General features: G+C 42.1%; 1 long non-coding RNA gene across 1 annotated transcript; it reads left to right on the plus strand.

Moving 5' to 3' along the window:
- The first annotated feature begins 1920 nt into the window (after window positions 1-1920).
- On the plus strand, window positions 1921-3419 carry LOC141173208 (uncharacterized). Its single transcript, XR_012252611.1, has 3 exons — window positions 1921-2359; window positions 2476-2690; window positions 3092-3419. It is a non-coding gene; the product is annotated as an uncharacterized lncRNA (long non-coding RNA).
- Window positions 3420-14212: the final 10793 nt, after the last annotated feature.

Here is a 14212-nt window from a genome sequence, read left to right on the forward strand (position 1 = left end):
ATCAGTGCTAGCTCTGATCGCCAGCATATAACCCCTCTGATGCTGCTGTCAATAGTGACAGTGACATGAATCGGCATAGCAGGAGGGAGCTCCTGCTCTGCTTTGATCGGCGCATCGCGATTGTGATTGCATTGTGCCGGTGGACTCCTAGGTGACCCCAGGCCGAAAGTTGGGCGCGGGGTCACCCAGGTATGTTGGCCTGTAAGTTCCTGCTGAGAGCAGAAGCTGACCTGTGTCTCAAAACATGATCTCATACCCTGCAATGCAAAAGCATTGCAGAGTAGTAGATCAGCGATCAGAGCAAGGAAAGTTGATGTATCATACTGGTACAGTAAAAAAGTAAAAAAAAGTTGTAATAATTGTAAAAACATTTTAAACCACATAATAAAGAATGAAAAAATAATATTATACCAATCTACACTGTGTTCCAAATTATTATGCAAATAATATTTTCTCAGATTTTCCCAAATTACCTATATGAATTGCAGTCATTGTAATTTTCCAGTCAAATAACTATTAGAGTACAATTGAAAGGTTTTTGTACAAACTGCCTATGATAACAGTATATTTTTAAAAAAATAAAATACTCAAACTGCACTCAAAATGCATGGTCCAAATTATTATGCACAGCAGAGTTTTCAACCTTTTCATTTTAATAAAGAACAAAAAAATGGTCATTTTTGAAATTATAAGCATTAGCAGGTTATTAGCAACTGAAATCAAACAGTTTTCAACTCAAAACTTTATTCTAGGTGATGTTACATTTGCACATAGGACCCCTTGTTCGAAAGGAGCTTCTGAACTCTCTCGTCCATTGAATTTGTCAGGTTTTGGATGGTCTCTGCTTCAATTGTTTTGCATGAGGACAGAATACCCTCCCAAAGCTGTTGCTTAGATGTAAACTGCCTCCCGCCATCATAGACACTCCTTTTGATGATGCTCCAGAGGTTCTGAATGGGGTTGAGGTCAGGGGAGCATTGGGGCCACACCGTAAGTTTGTCCCCTTTTATGCCCATAGCAGCCAGAGATGCAGATGTGTTATGTGCAGCATGAGATGGTGCATTATCATGCATGAAAATGATCTTGCTGTGGAATGCACGGTTCTTCTTCTTGAACCATGGCAGGAAGTGCTGTTTGAGAAACTCAACATACATTATGGAGTTCATCTTTATCCCTTCAGGATAAAGGGGCCGACAATCTCTCTCCCCATGATTCCAGCCCAAAACATTACTCCACCTCCTCCTTGTTGGTGCCGTAGCCGTGTTTGCATGGGGTGTCCATCAACCAGCCATCCTCCACTCCATCCATCTGGACCATTGAGTGTTGCATGGCACTCATCGGTGAACAAAACAGTTTAGAAGTCAGTCTTCATGTATTGTTTGGCCCACTGGAGCCGTTTCTGCTTGTGTGCAGTGGATAGAGGAGGTCAACAGGATGGCTTACGCATAGCTGCAAACCTCTGAAGGACCCTGCATCTTGTTGTTCGGGGGAAGTTGGAGACATCAGCAGCTTCAAAAACTTGTCTGCTGCTATGAAAAGGCTTTTTTGCCGCTGCTCTTTTAACCTGACATAATTGCCTGTAGGAAAGAGTCCTCAATTTTCCCTTATCAGCACTCACACGTGTGTACTGTGAATCAGCTACATACTTCTTGATTGTGCGATGATCACAATGAAATGTCTTGGCAATGTTGATTGTAGTCATGCCTTGACCTAAACACTCCACAATTTGTTGCTTCTCAGCAGCCGACACATCCTTTTTCTTTCCCATTTTGGCAGAAAATGTAGGCTGCTTAATAATGTGGGACAGCCTTCTTAACACTAGAACTACTGATGGAGTCATTTTGTCGTTTTTTATTTCTCTTCTGTGACTACATTTTTCAGAATTCCGGCTTGAAACTTGGTGACTTTTCCTCAAATATGATGTGAAAAAAGATTTTGTGAGAATAAATAATTTTGGTGAAAAATTTGCGCGTTTTTTTTCAAAATTTACCAAGAACTACTGAAGGGAGTCATTTTGACTCCCTACTATATTTTGAGGTCCTTTTGTCACTAAATGTTGCTATAAAGTTTTGTGCATAATTTTTCCACTCTGTCTTATTTACCCTGATGTTCATATAGATGTAGTTCAATTTACATGTCAACTTTTCACATTTTCCTTGTGTTTTACCTGCTTGTATTACTGTGTAATGCTGAACAAAATAGCTTGTTTACTCTAGGCTCTTATCTTATGCTAATGAAGGGTGGTGTTTTTCTAAGGTCCTAGCAGGAGACAGTATTCTGGATAGTAACTTTACTTTCAGTTCAGCTGAAGAGACAAAGAGAACAGACGCAGACATACGAGCTCTGAAGACTCATACAGGTATGAATTGTTATGAAATAGTTTAGCTGTCTGTCAACTGATTCAGCCCACCTACTTTTGAAGGTGGCAGAACAGTTATTATTTCTTTTAGTTTTCATTTCATTTCTATTTTTCAGCAGGGAACTATATAGAATTATGGAATTTGTGAGGAATATGGAGAGAAGACGTTTGATAAAGCCTCAGGATATACTGGCTACTTTGCAATCCATACCGGAGGATGAATCGGAATCCGAATTGCAGGAACATGTATTTGATTCTGACAGTGATGAAGATTTCATTCCTCAGAACATATCAAGTGAATCTGAAGACTCAGAAGGAACAAATCCAGAAGGTAAGTAGTTATGTGTATTTATTTGTTCTTCCACACACTGAGTTAGGGCCTGTGCACACTAGCAGAATTCTGGCTGAATAGCCATCTGGATATTCTTGCCGCAATACAGGCCGTACCTGCCCGCTCATGCCTGAAGCTCCGCTCCGAACCCCGGGCTGGAGCCGCTGTCAGGGACAGAGCAGCGCTTGCTTACGCGCGAGCACGGCTCCGTCCCAGACAGCGGCTCCAGCCCGGGGTTCGGAGCGGAGCTTCAGGTATGAAACTCCGCTCTGTACCTGAGCGGGCAGGTACGGGCCGGATTGTGGTGAGAATATCCGGTCGGATATTCCGCCGCTAATCCAGCCAGTGTGCACGGACCCTTACAAAACAAAAATTCTAAATATTCATCAACTTTTTTACAGATATTCCAAGCACATCAACTGGGGATCGGGCTCATGCAGTTATGTTGCCTCGTGACCATCCTCCTGGTCGTGGACAGAAAAAATCAGCAAAACGTCCCAGAAATGAAAGAACAACAGATAACGATGGCGGCGAAGGTAATGCAACAACAAACACCAGAGAAGGCGAATCTGAAGGAATACTAGTTTCAGCGGATGGTATTCAATGGAAACCTGTTGAAATTGGAGAACACTTGCCTGGTAGGCGTGACAGCCAAAATATTCTTCGAGAAGCACCTGGCCCTACAGGATACGCCAGAAGAAATATCATTATCGATAGTCCTTTGAGCGCATGGCGTTTATTTTTTGATTCATATATATTGACACATATAAAGAACTGTACGCTTGCAGAAGCATGCAGGAACAATAATTTACAGTTTACTCTATCTGATGAGGAGCTAGATGCATTCATTGCGATATTCTATGCTCGTGGAATATCTGGCACGAACCGTCACTCGATTAGCAGTATTTGGTGTAATGACTGGGGAATACCGTTTTGCAAAGCGACAATGTCTAGGGACCGCTTTGTTGAAATTATGAGGTTTCTCAGATTTGATGAGAAATCTACTCGATCGGAGAGACTGCAAACGGACAAGTTTGCTCTATTTTCTACTGTGTGGGACAGGTTTATTGAAAATTGTATTGCGTGTTACAAACCTGGCCCATACATAACGGTGGATGAGCAACTTTTCCCAAGCAAAACTAGGTGTCCATTCACGCAGTACATGCCTTCCAAACCAGATAAATATGGCCACAAATATTGGCTAGCTGTTGATAAGAGGAGCAAATATCTGGCAAATGGCTTCCCTTATCTAGGCAAAGATGACACACGCAGTGCTGAGGACCGTTTAGCTGACCATGTGGTAATGAAGTTATTGGACCCGTTTTTGAAAAAAGGTCGCAATGTTACAACCGATAATTATTTTACTTCAGTAAAATTAGCTAAACAGTTAAAAAGCAAAGGAACAACCATCGTGGGAACACTGAACAAGATAAGGCGAGAAGTGCCTAAAGAAATAAAATCCATGAAAGAGGAATTGTACAACACTAAAGTGTTTAGAAATGAAGACAATTTTACACTTACAGTATATCAAGGAAAGCCCAACAAAAATGTTGTCATTTTGAGTTCCGTCCATCCAGATGTTGTTGTTGCGTCTGATTCCGCTAAAAAAACTCCAGAAACGGTAAAGTTTTACAATGAAACAAAATATGGAGTAGATGTAGTGGATCAGATGGCACGAAAATATACCACACGAACATGCACAAGGAGATGGCCTGTTCATGCATTTGAAAATGCCTTAGACTTTGCGGGTATAAATGCATGGATAATATTCAAGGAGATTAACCACCAAAAAATGTCACGCAAGGCATTTTTGCAAACGCTTGTGAGAGAGTTGAGTGGTCCTTATGTCACAGATAGGGAAAAGGGTTCCACGTCCCAAGTTTCTACATGCTCAGAAGTGATGGTTCAAACAAAATTTTGCCAGATCAAAGAAAAGTGCAAGAAAAATAGATCTGGCGGAAATTGTAAGACTTGTGGTAAGTCTTTGTGTGGGCAATGTACTGCCATAAATCAAAGGCAATGCCTAAAATGCGAAACACCAAATGTTTAGAAGGTGAATTCTGCGCCATATTTTCATTTTTATGCTCCTCCACCTACATTTTTTCTTCTTTTTGTTCTTCAGTTGTTGTTTATATGTGTGCACTTGAATAAAAAAAAATGTTTGAAAAACGTCTATTATAATTATTGTTATTTTCTGTAGAAAAATAAGAAAAGCAGAAAAAAAACAATCAAAAGCATTACTGTTGGATCTCACAATAATAATACATTACAAAAAATATAATTATTAATAAATAACCACAAATGAAACTCTAAAAATAAACGAAAACAAGCAAGGAGTCAAAATGACTCCTTTCAGTAGTTCTAGGAGGGGTCACGAGTCCAGTAGTCCTAGTGTTAAGTAGTCTTGCCTTTCATTGGACACACCAGCCAAACTATCTAGCACAAGTGTCTGCAATTGCTTACAGTGATATAAAGAGCCCTGACACACATCAACATCAATAAGTTTAACTGACAAACAAAAAAATTCTTACCTTATCACTCCTAAACACTTTTTGCATAATAATTTGGAACACAGTGTATATATATAATCGTCTTATCCCGTCTGTCTGTCTTTCTGTCTGTCTGTCTGTCTTTCTGTCTGTCTGTCCAGGAAATCCCGCCTCGCTCATTGGTCCGGCAGCGGCCAATCAGCAATGCGGGATTTGAGAAAAAGATGGCGGCCATTAGCGGCTCATCTGCCAGACGGAGGTCAGCGGCGATGCAGCCGGGAGATGAGGCGGCGCGAGGCGCTCATCTCCCGGACGATAGCAGCAGAAGTATCCCGACCGGCGGCGGCGCCGCTGACCTCCATGCGGCTAGGGTGTCAACGGAGGACCGGGGAGTGGCGCTGCCGTCAAGACACTTCTGCTGCGAGCAGCCGCTCATCTCCTGGCTTCTCGCAGCGGAAGTAGCCGCACAGGCAGCGCTGCTCCCCAGTCCTCACTAATACGATTCGCTGATTGGTCGCGGCATCCGCCCGCGACCAATCAGCGATCTTGGCGCCATATTTAAACACTGCTGTGCTGATTGGTCGCGGACGCTGCCCGCAACCAATCAAAGATTTGACCGCAAAATTTAAACAGCAGCCGCGACCAATCAGCGATCTTGGCGCCACATTTAAACACTGCTGTGCTGATTGGTCGCGGACGCTGCCCGCAACCAATCAAAGATTTGACCGCAAAATTTAAACAGCAGCCGCGACCAATCAGCGATCTTGGCGCCACATTTAAACACTGCTGTGCTGATTGGTCGCGGACGCTGCTCGCGACAATCAGCGATCTTGACAACACATTTAAACACTGCTGTGCTGATTGGTCGCGGACGCTGCCCGCGACCAATCAGCGATCTTCGCAGCAAATTTAAACACGCTCTCCGGCCAATTACCGCAGGATTTCAAATAAGTATGCCACCTTCGGGAGATAGCAGGGCTAACTCCGCCCATGTGGTCATGTGACTCACCAACTGCCCATAAGGTACTGAGCATGTTTTCTCAGTCACACTGTGCGAGGGACTTCAGTAACACTATGCGAGGGACTTCAGTCACACTATGCGAGGGACTTCTGTCACACTGTGCGAGGGACTTCAGTCACACTGTGCGAGGGACTTCAGTCACACTGTCCGAGGGACTTCAGTCACACTGTGCGAGGGACTTCAGTCACACTGTGCGAGGGAATTCTGTCAGGTTTACTGAACACATTCTGCCAGTGACAGCGCGCTGAAGAGATACTTCTTTACGCTTCCTGTCTTACAATGGGTCGTAAGCGAAAATACGCCACGGAGGATGACAGAAAAGCAGCAGAAGCAGCAAGAAAACGACAACGTCGAGAGCAACAGACACAACAACACACTGCCGCCAGACAAGCCCAGGATGCGGAATCTCACAGACAACGTCGGAAATGGGAGACACCGCAACACACTGCCGCCAGACAAGCCCAGGATGCGGAATCTCGCCAAAACCGCCGGGAACAGGAGACACCGCAACACTCTGCCGCCAGACAAGCCCAGGATGCGGAAGCTCACCCAAAATGCTGGGAACAGGAGACACCGCAACACACTGCCGCCAGACAAGCCCAGGATGTGGAATCTCACCAAAAATGCCGGGAACAGGAGACACCGCAACACTCTGCCGCCAGACAAGCCCAGGATGCGGAATCTCACCAAAAATGCCAGGAACAGGAGACACCACAACACACTGCCGCCAGACAAGCCCAGGATGCGGAATCTCACCAAAAACCCCGGGAACAGGAGACATCACAACACACTGCCGGCAGACAAGCCCAGGATGTGGAATCTCACCAAAAACGCCGGGAAAAGGAGACACCACAACACACTGCCGGCAGACAAGCCCAGGATGCGGAAGCTCACAGAAAACTTCGGAAGCAGGAGACACCACGACACAGTGGCGCCAGACAAGCCCTGGATGCGGAATCTCACAGACAACATCGGGAACGGGAAACACCGCAACACACTGCAGCTAGACAGGAACACGATGCGAAATCCCATAGACAATGTTGGCTGAATGAATCTCCAGAATCCAGGACAAACCGAGAACAACACGATCACCAAATTTATCAAAAATGAATGTTCTACCAACTAAGGCAAACCCAGCCGAACATTCAACAACTTGCACGTTAAGTAACAGACAATGAAACTATAATTATTCCACACTACTGTGGGAATATGAATGTAGTTTGTTCTAAATGCGACTCTCTGAATTTCAGCGAGGAAAAACCATCTGACAATCAGTTTACTCAATGGTGCCAAAAAGGAAAAGTTATGCTACCAAGACATCACTACTCAGATCTGTTTGAGCAGTTGATGAAAGAAACGCATGAACACAGTAGAAATTTTATGGAAAATATCAGAAGTATCAACAGTTCTCATGCGTTTGCTTCATTTGGTGCCAACATTGCACTGCCCCCTGGATTCGGACCGTATTGTTTTAAAAGTCATGACCAGATCTACCACTGCACTGGAACACTTCATCCAGAACTAGGAAAACCACCAAAATATGCACAATTATACATCTTTGATCCAAATGAGGCTACAGAACAAAGGATGAACCTGAAAGAAAATGAAAAGTGTAATGCAGAACTGATGAACCTAATTGCCATACATTTACAAAGAATCAGCCCATTTGCTGCCGCATATCGCATGCTAAAAGACGTCGAAGCTGAGGAGGAACAGAGAGCTATACAAAATGGGGCGGAAATGTCTTCTATTATCATGGCCATTAAACAAGAACGTCAACAAGATCCCCGATGTTACAACAAACCACGTGTAAGTGAGGTCGCAGTTGGTTTTTCAAAATGATGATGGAGAGCCTCCTTTTCAAAGAGATATATTAGTCCATCTTAAGCCAGACCAAACCAACCCTTTCGTTCCTAAAACACAACGAATTAGCATTTTGCACCGCTACCTTGATGCTCTTCTGTATCCGCTATTCTTTTCAAGCGGTGATCAAGGGTGGCATGAAAACCTACACCAGCAAGGAACTTCAAGAAGAATTACACAACTACAGTATTACAGTTTTCTTCTGTCTGTCTGAAATTACTTCAATCCTATTTTAAACGGTGGGAAACTGACACAACAGTACTTAGTCGACGCATACATTAAAACTGAAGCTAATCGGCTCAATTTCATACGAATGAACCAAAAACAACTTAAAGTTGAAGACTACTGCGTTCTTCAAGAACATTTGCAAAAACAATCCATTCAAAAAGTAATTCCAATTGGAAAAACAGTAATTCTCCCGTCGTCGTTTCAAGGTAGCCCCCGCAACATGCAACAGCGTTATCAAGATGCAATGGCAATAGTAACAAAGTATGGAAGACCTGACATTTTTTTTAACAATGACCTGTAATCCTAAATGGCCGGAAATTACCGAAAATCTACAACCCTGGCAGCAAGTTGAACGCAGGCCGGAATTAGTTGCACGTGTATTTCGACTAAAACTCAGCAGCCTTTTTAAAGACATCAAAAAGGGTCTTTATGGAACAGTCGTAGCAATGGTACACATCATAGAGTTTCAGAAACGAGGTCTCCCTCATGCGCATATACTAATTATTTTAGACGCGGATTCCAAGTTTCGCACGGAAGACGAAATTGACAACATAATGTGGGCTTAAATTCCTAACCAAGAAAAGTATCCTGAATTGTATAAGATTGTAATGTGTAATATGGTTCATGGCCCATGCGGTGTAGCAAATCCAAAAAGTCCATGCATGGAAACGGAAAATGTACAAAAGGGTTTCCAAAGCAGTTGAAACAGCACACTGTTAAAGATTTGGATGGCTACCCATCCTACCGGCGACAACTGATTGATAACATTGTACACAACAAAAAGATTATAAATACAGTGGCATGTAAAAGTTTGGGCACCCCTGATCAAAATCACTGTTATTGTGAACAGTTAAGCAAGTTGAAGATGAAATGATCTCTGAAAGGCATATTGTTAAAGATAACATATTTCAGTTGTATTTTAGGCAAATAAGTATATAGATGGTCTTTTTTTTTTCATTTTAAAAAATTACAATAAGGGAAATGGGCTATGCAAAAGTTTGCGCACCCTTTGAGATTTGTTGGCTTTGAAAATTTTGACCAAGGTTTCTGACCTTAATTAGCCTGTTAGGGTTATGGCTTGTTCACTATCATCGTTAGGAAATGCCAGGTGATGAAAATTTCCCAGCTTTATAAAAACCAAGCCTCCTCTAACTTTATGTAAAAAAACAGCAGCCATGGGTTCTTCTAAGCAGCTGCCTAGCATTCTGAAAATGAAAATGGTGGAGGCCCATAAAACAGGAGAAGGCTATAAGAAAATAGCAAAGTGTTTTCAAGTTGCCCTTTCCTCAGTTTGAAATGTAATTAAGAAATGGCAGTTAACAGGAACAGTGAAGGTCAAGATAAGGTCTGGAAGACCAAGCAAAAGTTCAGTGAGAGCTGTTCCTACGATTGCTAGAGAGGCAAATCAGAACCCCCGCTTGACCTCAAAAGACCTACAGAAAGATTTAACAGACTCTAGCTTTGTGGTTCATTGTTCTACTGTTCAGAGACACCTGCACAAATATGACCTTCATGGAAGAGTCATCAGAAGAAAACCACTCCTGCAGCCTCACCAAAAAATTCAGCATCAGAAGTATGCAAAAGAACATCTAAACAAGCCTGATACATTTTGGAAACAAGTTCTGTTGACCGAAAAGGTTAAAATAGAAGTCTTTGGCCACAATGATCAAAGGTATGTGTGGAGAAAAAAGGCCACCAAATTTCAGGAAAATAACATCTCGCCAACTATTAAGCATGGGGGTGGATCAGTCATGCTTTGGGGTTGTGTTGCGGCCAATGGTACAGGGGACATTTCACGGGTAGAGGGAACAATGGATTCAATGAAATTTCAACAAATTCTTGATGCAAACATAACACAATCTTTAAAAAAGCTGAAGTTGAAAAGAGGATGGCTTCTACAAATGGTTAATGATCCTAAACAAACATCAAAATACACAATAGGCTACCTCAAAAGGTGCAAGCTGAAGGTTTTACAATGGCCCTCACAGTCCCCTCTTCTGAACATCAATGAAAATCTGTGGCTAGACCTCAAAATAGCAGTGCATGCAAGATGAACAAGGAATCTCACAGAACTGGAAGGATTTTCCAAGGAAGAATGGATGAAAATCCCTCAAACAAGAATTGAAAGACTCTTGTCTTGCTACAAAAAGCTTTTACAAGCTGTGATACTTTCAAAAGGGGGTGCTACTAGGTACTAACCATGCAGGATGCCCAAACTTTTGCATTGCTCCATTTTCCTTTTTTGTCATTTTTAAAATGGAAAAGATTAAAAAATATATATTTTTTGCCAAAAATACAAAGGAAATCTGTTATCTTTAACTTCAGGCCTTTTAGAGATCATTTCATCTTCAACTAGCTTAACTGTTCACAATAACAGTGATTTTGACCAGGGGAGCCCAAACTTTTACATGCCACTGTAACTCATGGATAGTTCCATACAACTCGTACTTATTAAAACACTACAACTGTCACATCAACGTTGAAATCTGCATTTCAATAAAAAGTGTTAAATATCTTTTCAAGTACATCTACAAGGGGCATGATAAAGCTAACATTGAGATACAACAGAAAACAGTCAATCAAGATGAATCATCACGGTTTGTTGACTCAAGATATGTGAGTGCTCCAGAAGCTGCTTGGAGGATATTTGCGTTTCCAATGCATTCACAGTCCCATGCCATTATACGTTTAGCTATTCATTTACCAAATCAACAGCAGCTTTATTTCTTTGAAAATGCTCAAGTTGAAGATGTCTCAAAAACTTTAAGCACAATGTCAACATTAATGGAATGGTTTTTGCTGAACCAACGTGACGAAAACGCAAGGCAGTATTTGTATCGAGAGATTCCAGAGCATTACGTTTGGAATAAAACTTGGAAGCCAAGACAACGAGGACTTGGCAGAATAATTGGACGCATGTATACTGTTAGTGTCAAGGATCAAGAAAGATATTGCCTTCGGCTGTTACTACTGCATGTCAAAGGAGCTAGAAGTTACGAAGATTTGAAAACAGTTAATGGAGTATTGCATGATACAGTTAAAGCTGCAGCTTTGGCTTTAGGACTTCTATTGGATGATACTATGTGGACACTTATTTTAGAAGACGCAGTTACCCTACATATGCCTAAGAAACTTTGTGAATTGTTTGCCTACATTTGTGTCTTTGGACCGCCTACAAATCCGGCTCAACTTTGGACAAATTTCAAAGAGCATATAATTGAAGATTACTGCTTAAGTCTTCACAACAAAAGTGGAAATTGTCAAAATTGCGAATCTTATGCCATGCAAGATGTCCAAAATGTCCTACTACTGCATGGAAGAATGTTTTCTTTAATTTGCCACAGACTGCAAGTCAAGTTCCACAAATTCAAGAGTATGACGAAGATTATGAATTATTGTTGGCAACAGAGAAGAAAAACTCCTTAAATCAACAACAACGGATTGCATATGACACTATTGTGAGCGCTGTAGAAAACCAAGCCGATCCAACGTCAAAATGTTTCTTTATTGACGGTCCTGGAGGCAGCGGTAAAACATACCTCTATGAAGTTTTAATGCATTACGTTAAAGGGTTGGGAAAAGTCGTATTGACATCGGCTACAACAGGTATTGCAGCAAACCTTTTACGAGGAGGTCGCACTATGCATTCATAGTTCCAGTCAATGAAATCTCCGTTTCCAGAATCAAACAAGACACCTTTGCAGGAAAACAGTTAAACAGTGCAAATCTTTTGATACTTGATGAGTGCACCATGGCACCCAAATATGCTTTGAGCTTAATTGACAGACTTCTGCGTGAAGTTATGACTACAAATATTGCTGAAAAAAATTAAATTCTTTTTGGAGGTAAAGTTTTTGTACTTGGCGGAGATTTTAGGCAATGCCTTCCAGTTGTACCAAATGGAACAAGAACAAATATTATCGAGTCCACCTTAAAAATGTCTGACCTTTGGAAAGAGTTTAATAAACTCCAACTAATTAGCAACATGCGATCTTCTGACCCAGAGTACAGCAACTGGCTTCTTAAACTTGGTAATGGTGAACGTAGCAATGAATATAACCTTGGAGAAGACATTATTGAACTACCAGAAGACATGTTGTGCACTGACTGCATCGTAAGTGATGTTTTTGGACAACGCATTGAAATTGATGTGAACGACCAAAGCAGTGTTGAGAGGGCCTCTTCCTATGCAATTCTCTGTCCCAAGAACAATGACGTGGCTCTGCTAAATTCCCGTGTGATGGATAGAATGCCTGGAGAGTATAAATTGTACAAAAGTGATGATTCGGTGGAGGTAGACAATGAAGATGAACGAGAGCATTATCCAGTTGAATAGTGTTACGCCATCAGGAATGCCATCCCACAGACTACAACTTAAAGTTGTAGCAATCGTAATGTTGCTGCGGAATCTAAATACAAGAAATGGTCTATGTAATGGAACTCGCCTTATTGTTACTGGACTCCATTCCCACATAATTAAATCAAGAGTGATCACTGGATCTGCAAAAGGAGATGAAGTGTTCATTCCACGCATTGATTTATGTCCTTCAGACACCGGTCTTCCATTTAGGCTTCGACGTCGACAGTTTCCAGTAAAACCAGCATTTGCCATGACAATAAACAAGTCACAAGGTCAAACTCTACACCGTGCTGGCATATATTTACCGGAGCCCGTTTTTGGTCATGGACAACTCTATGTTGCATTTTCAAGAGTTAAAATGAGATCCAACGTCAAGGTGCAAGTTTTGGATTCCCATTTACAAGGAAAGTTGCTTACAGATAGTCTAAAAGTATTCACCAAAAATGTCGCGTACAAAAATATTTTAGGTTGATATTGTTAAGAAATATATTATAGGCTCGTACTTCTTTTGTCCGATGATTTATTTTAAAATATAGTTAGATATTCATGGAATAGTTTATATATTTGGAGCATCTGTTTAATAATTTTGTTCAGTTGTATTAAGTTCTATAAGCAATAATATGTAATAATAAAGTATTATTTTACACAGAAAATTCTGTGTATTCATTGTATCATTCTTAAATCTTCATAGCGGCATCTGCAGCATGTGCTACTAAGGTGAATGCAGATTTGTGCCTCTCCACACACTTTGTCCCGGCGTGGAAAGGACCGAATCTACACCCAGCAGCAACTCAGGGCAGTATCTGAGAGCGCATGCTGTGCCTCACATCCTGCGAGGAGCTGCTGAAAACAGGACAGACAACGCTGGAGCAGAGAAAAGGAAACAAGGTGAGGATTAGGGTTTCGTTTTTTAACTGTGCTGTGGAGATGGGGTAATGAGTAGGTCATACAAAACCAGGATAAGGGGGCCATACAAGCTAGGATGAGGAAGCTGTACAATCCAAGATAAGTCAGCCTTACAAACCAGGATCAGGGCAATGACGGAGCCATACAAACCACAATTACAGAATGAGGAAGCCATACATACCAGCATATGGAAATGTAACAGTAGGTGCTGCATTTCCCACCCTAGGCTTATCCTCAAGTCAATAAATTGTCCCTTTTTTTTGTGGAAAAATTATGGGTCTCGGCTTATACTCGGGTGACTGCGCACATGCAGCATGTGACCCCCGCCTGAAGCTGGCTATTTCTTCCGCTTATGTCACGACTATTTGCACCTGAAGCCAAGGAGTCTTCTGTTTCACGTTCCATGGTGAGTGATGGGCTGTGAGCGGGGTTATCCCACATCCCGTCACACCCGGCATTCACCGCACGAGCATTCATTGACAGAGTGCGCGGTGGATGCTGGGTGTGACACGATAGGGGATAACCCCGACCATAGCCCATCAATCACTGTGGTGCGCGGAACAGGAGACCCCTGGCTACAGCCACAAATAGTCGTGATGTAAACGGAAGCAAGAGCCGGCTGCAGGCGGGAGAATTACGTGCTGGCTGTGCGTCG

This window comes from Phyllobates terribilis, unplaced genomic scaffold, assembly GCF_046119375.1.
Source record: "Phyllobates terribilis strain yellow unplaced genomic scaffold, ASM4611937v1 Scaffold_1__5_contigs__length_1240528914, whole genome shotgun sequence".
Classification (NCBI taxonomy): domain Eukaryota; kingdom Metazoa; phylum Chordata; class Amphibia; order Anura; family Dendrobatidae; genus Phyllobates; species Phyllobates terribilis.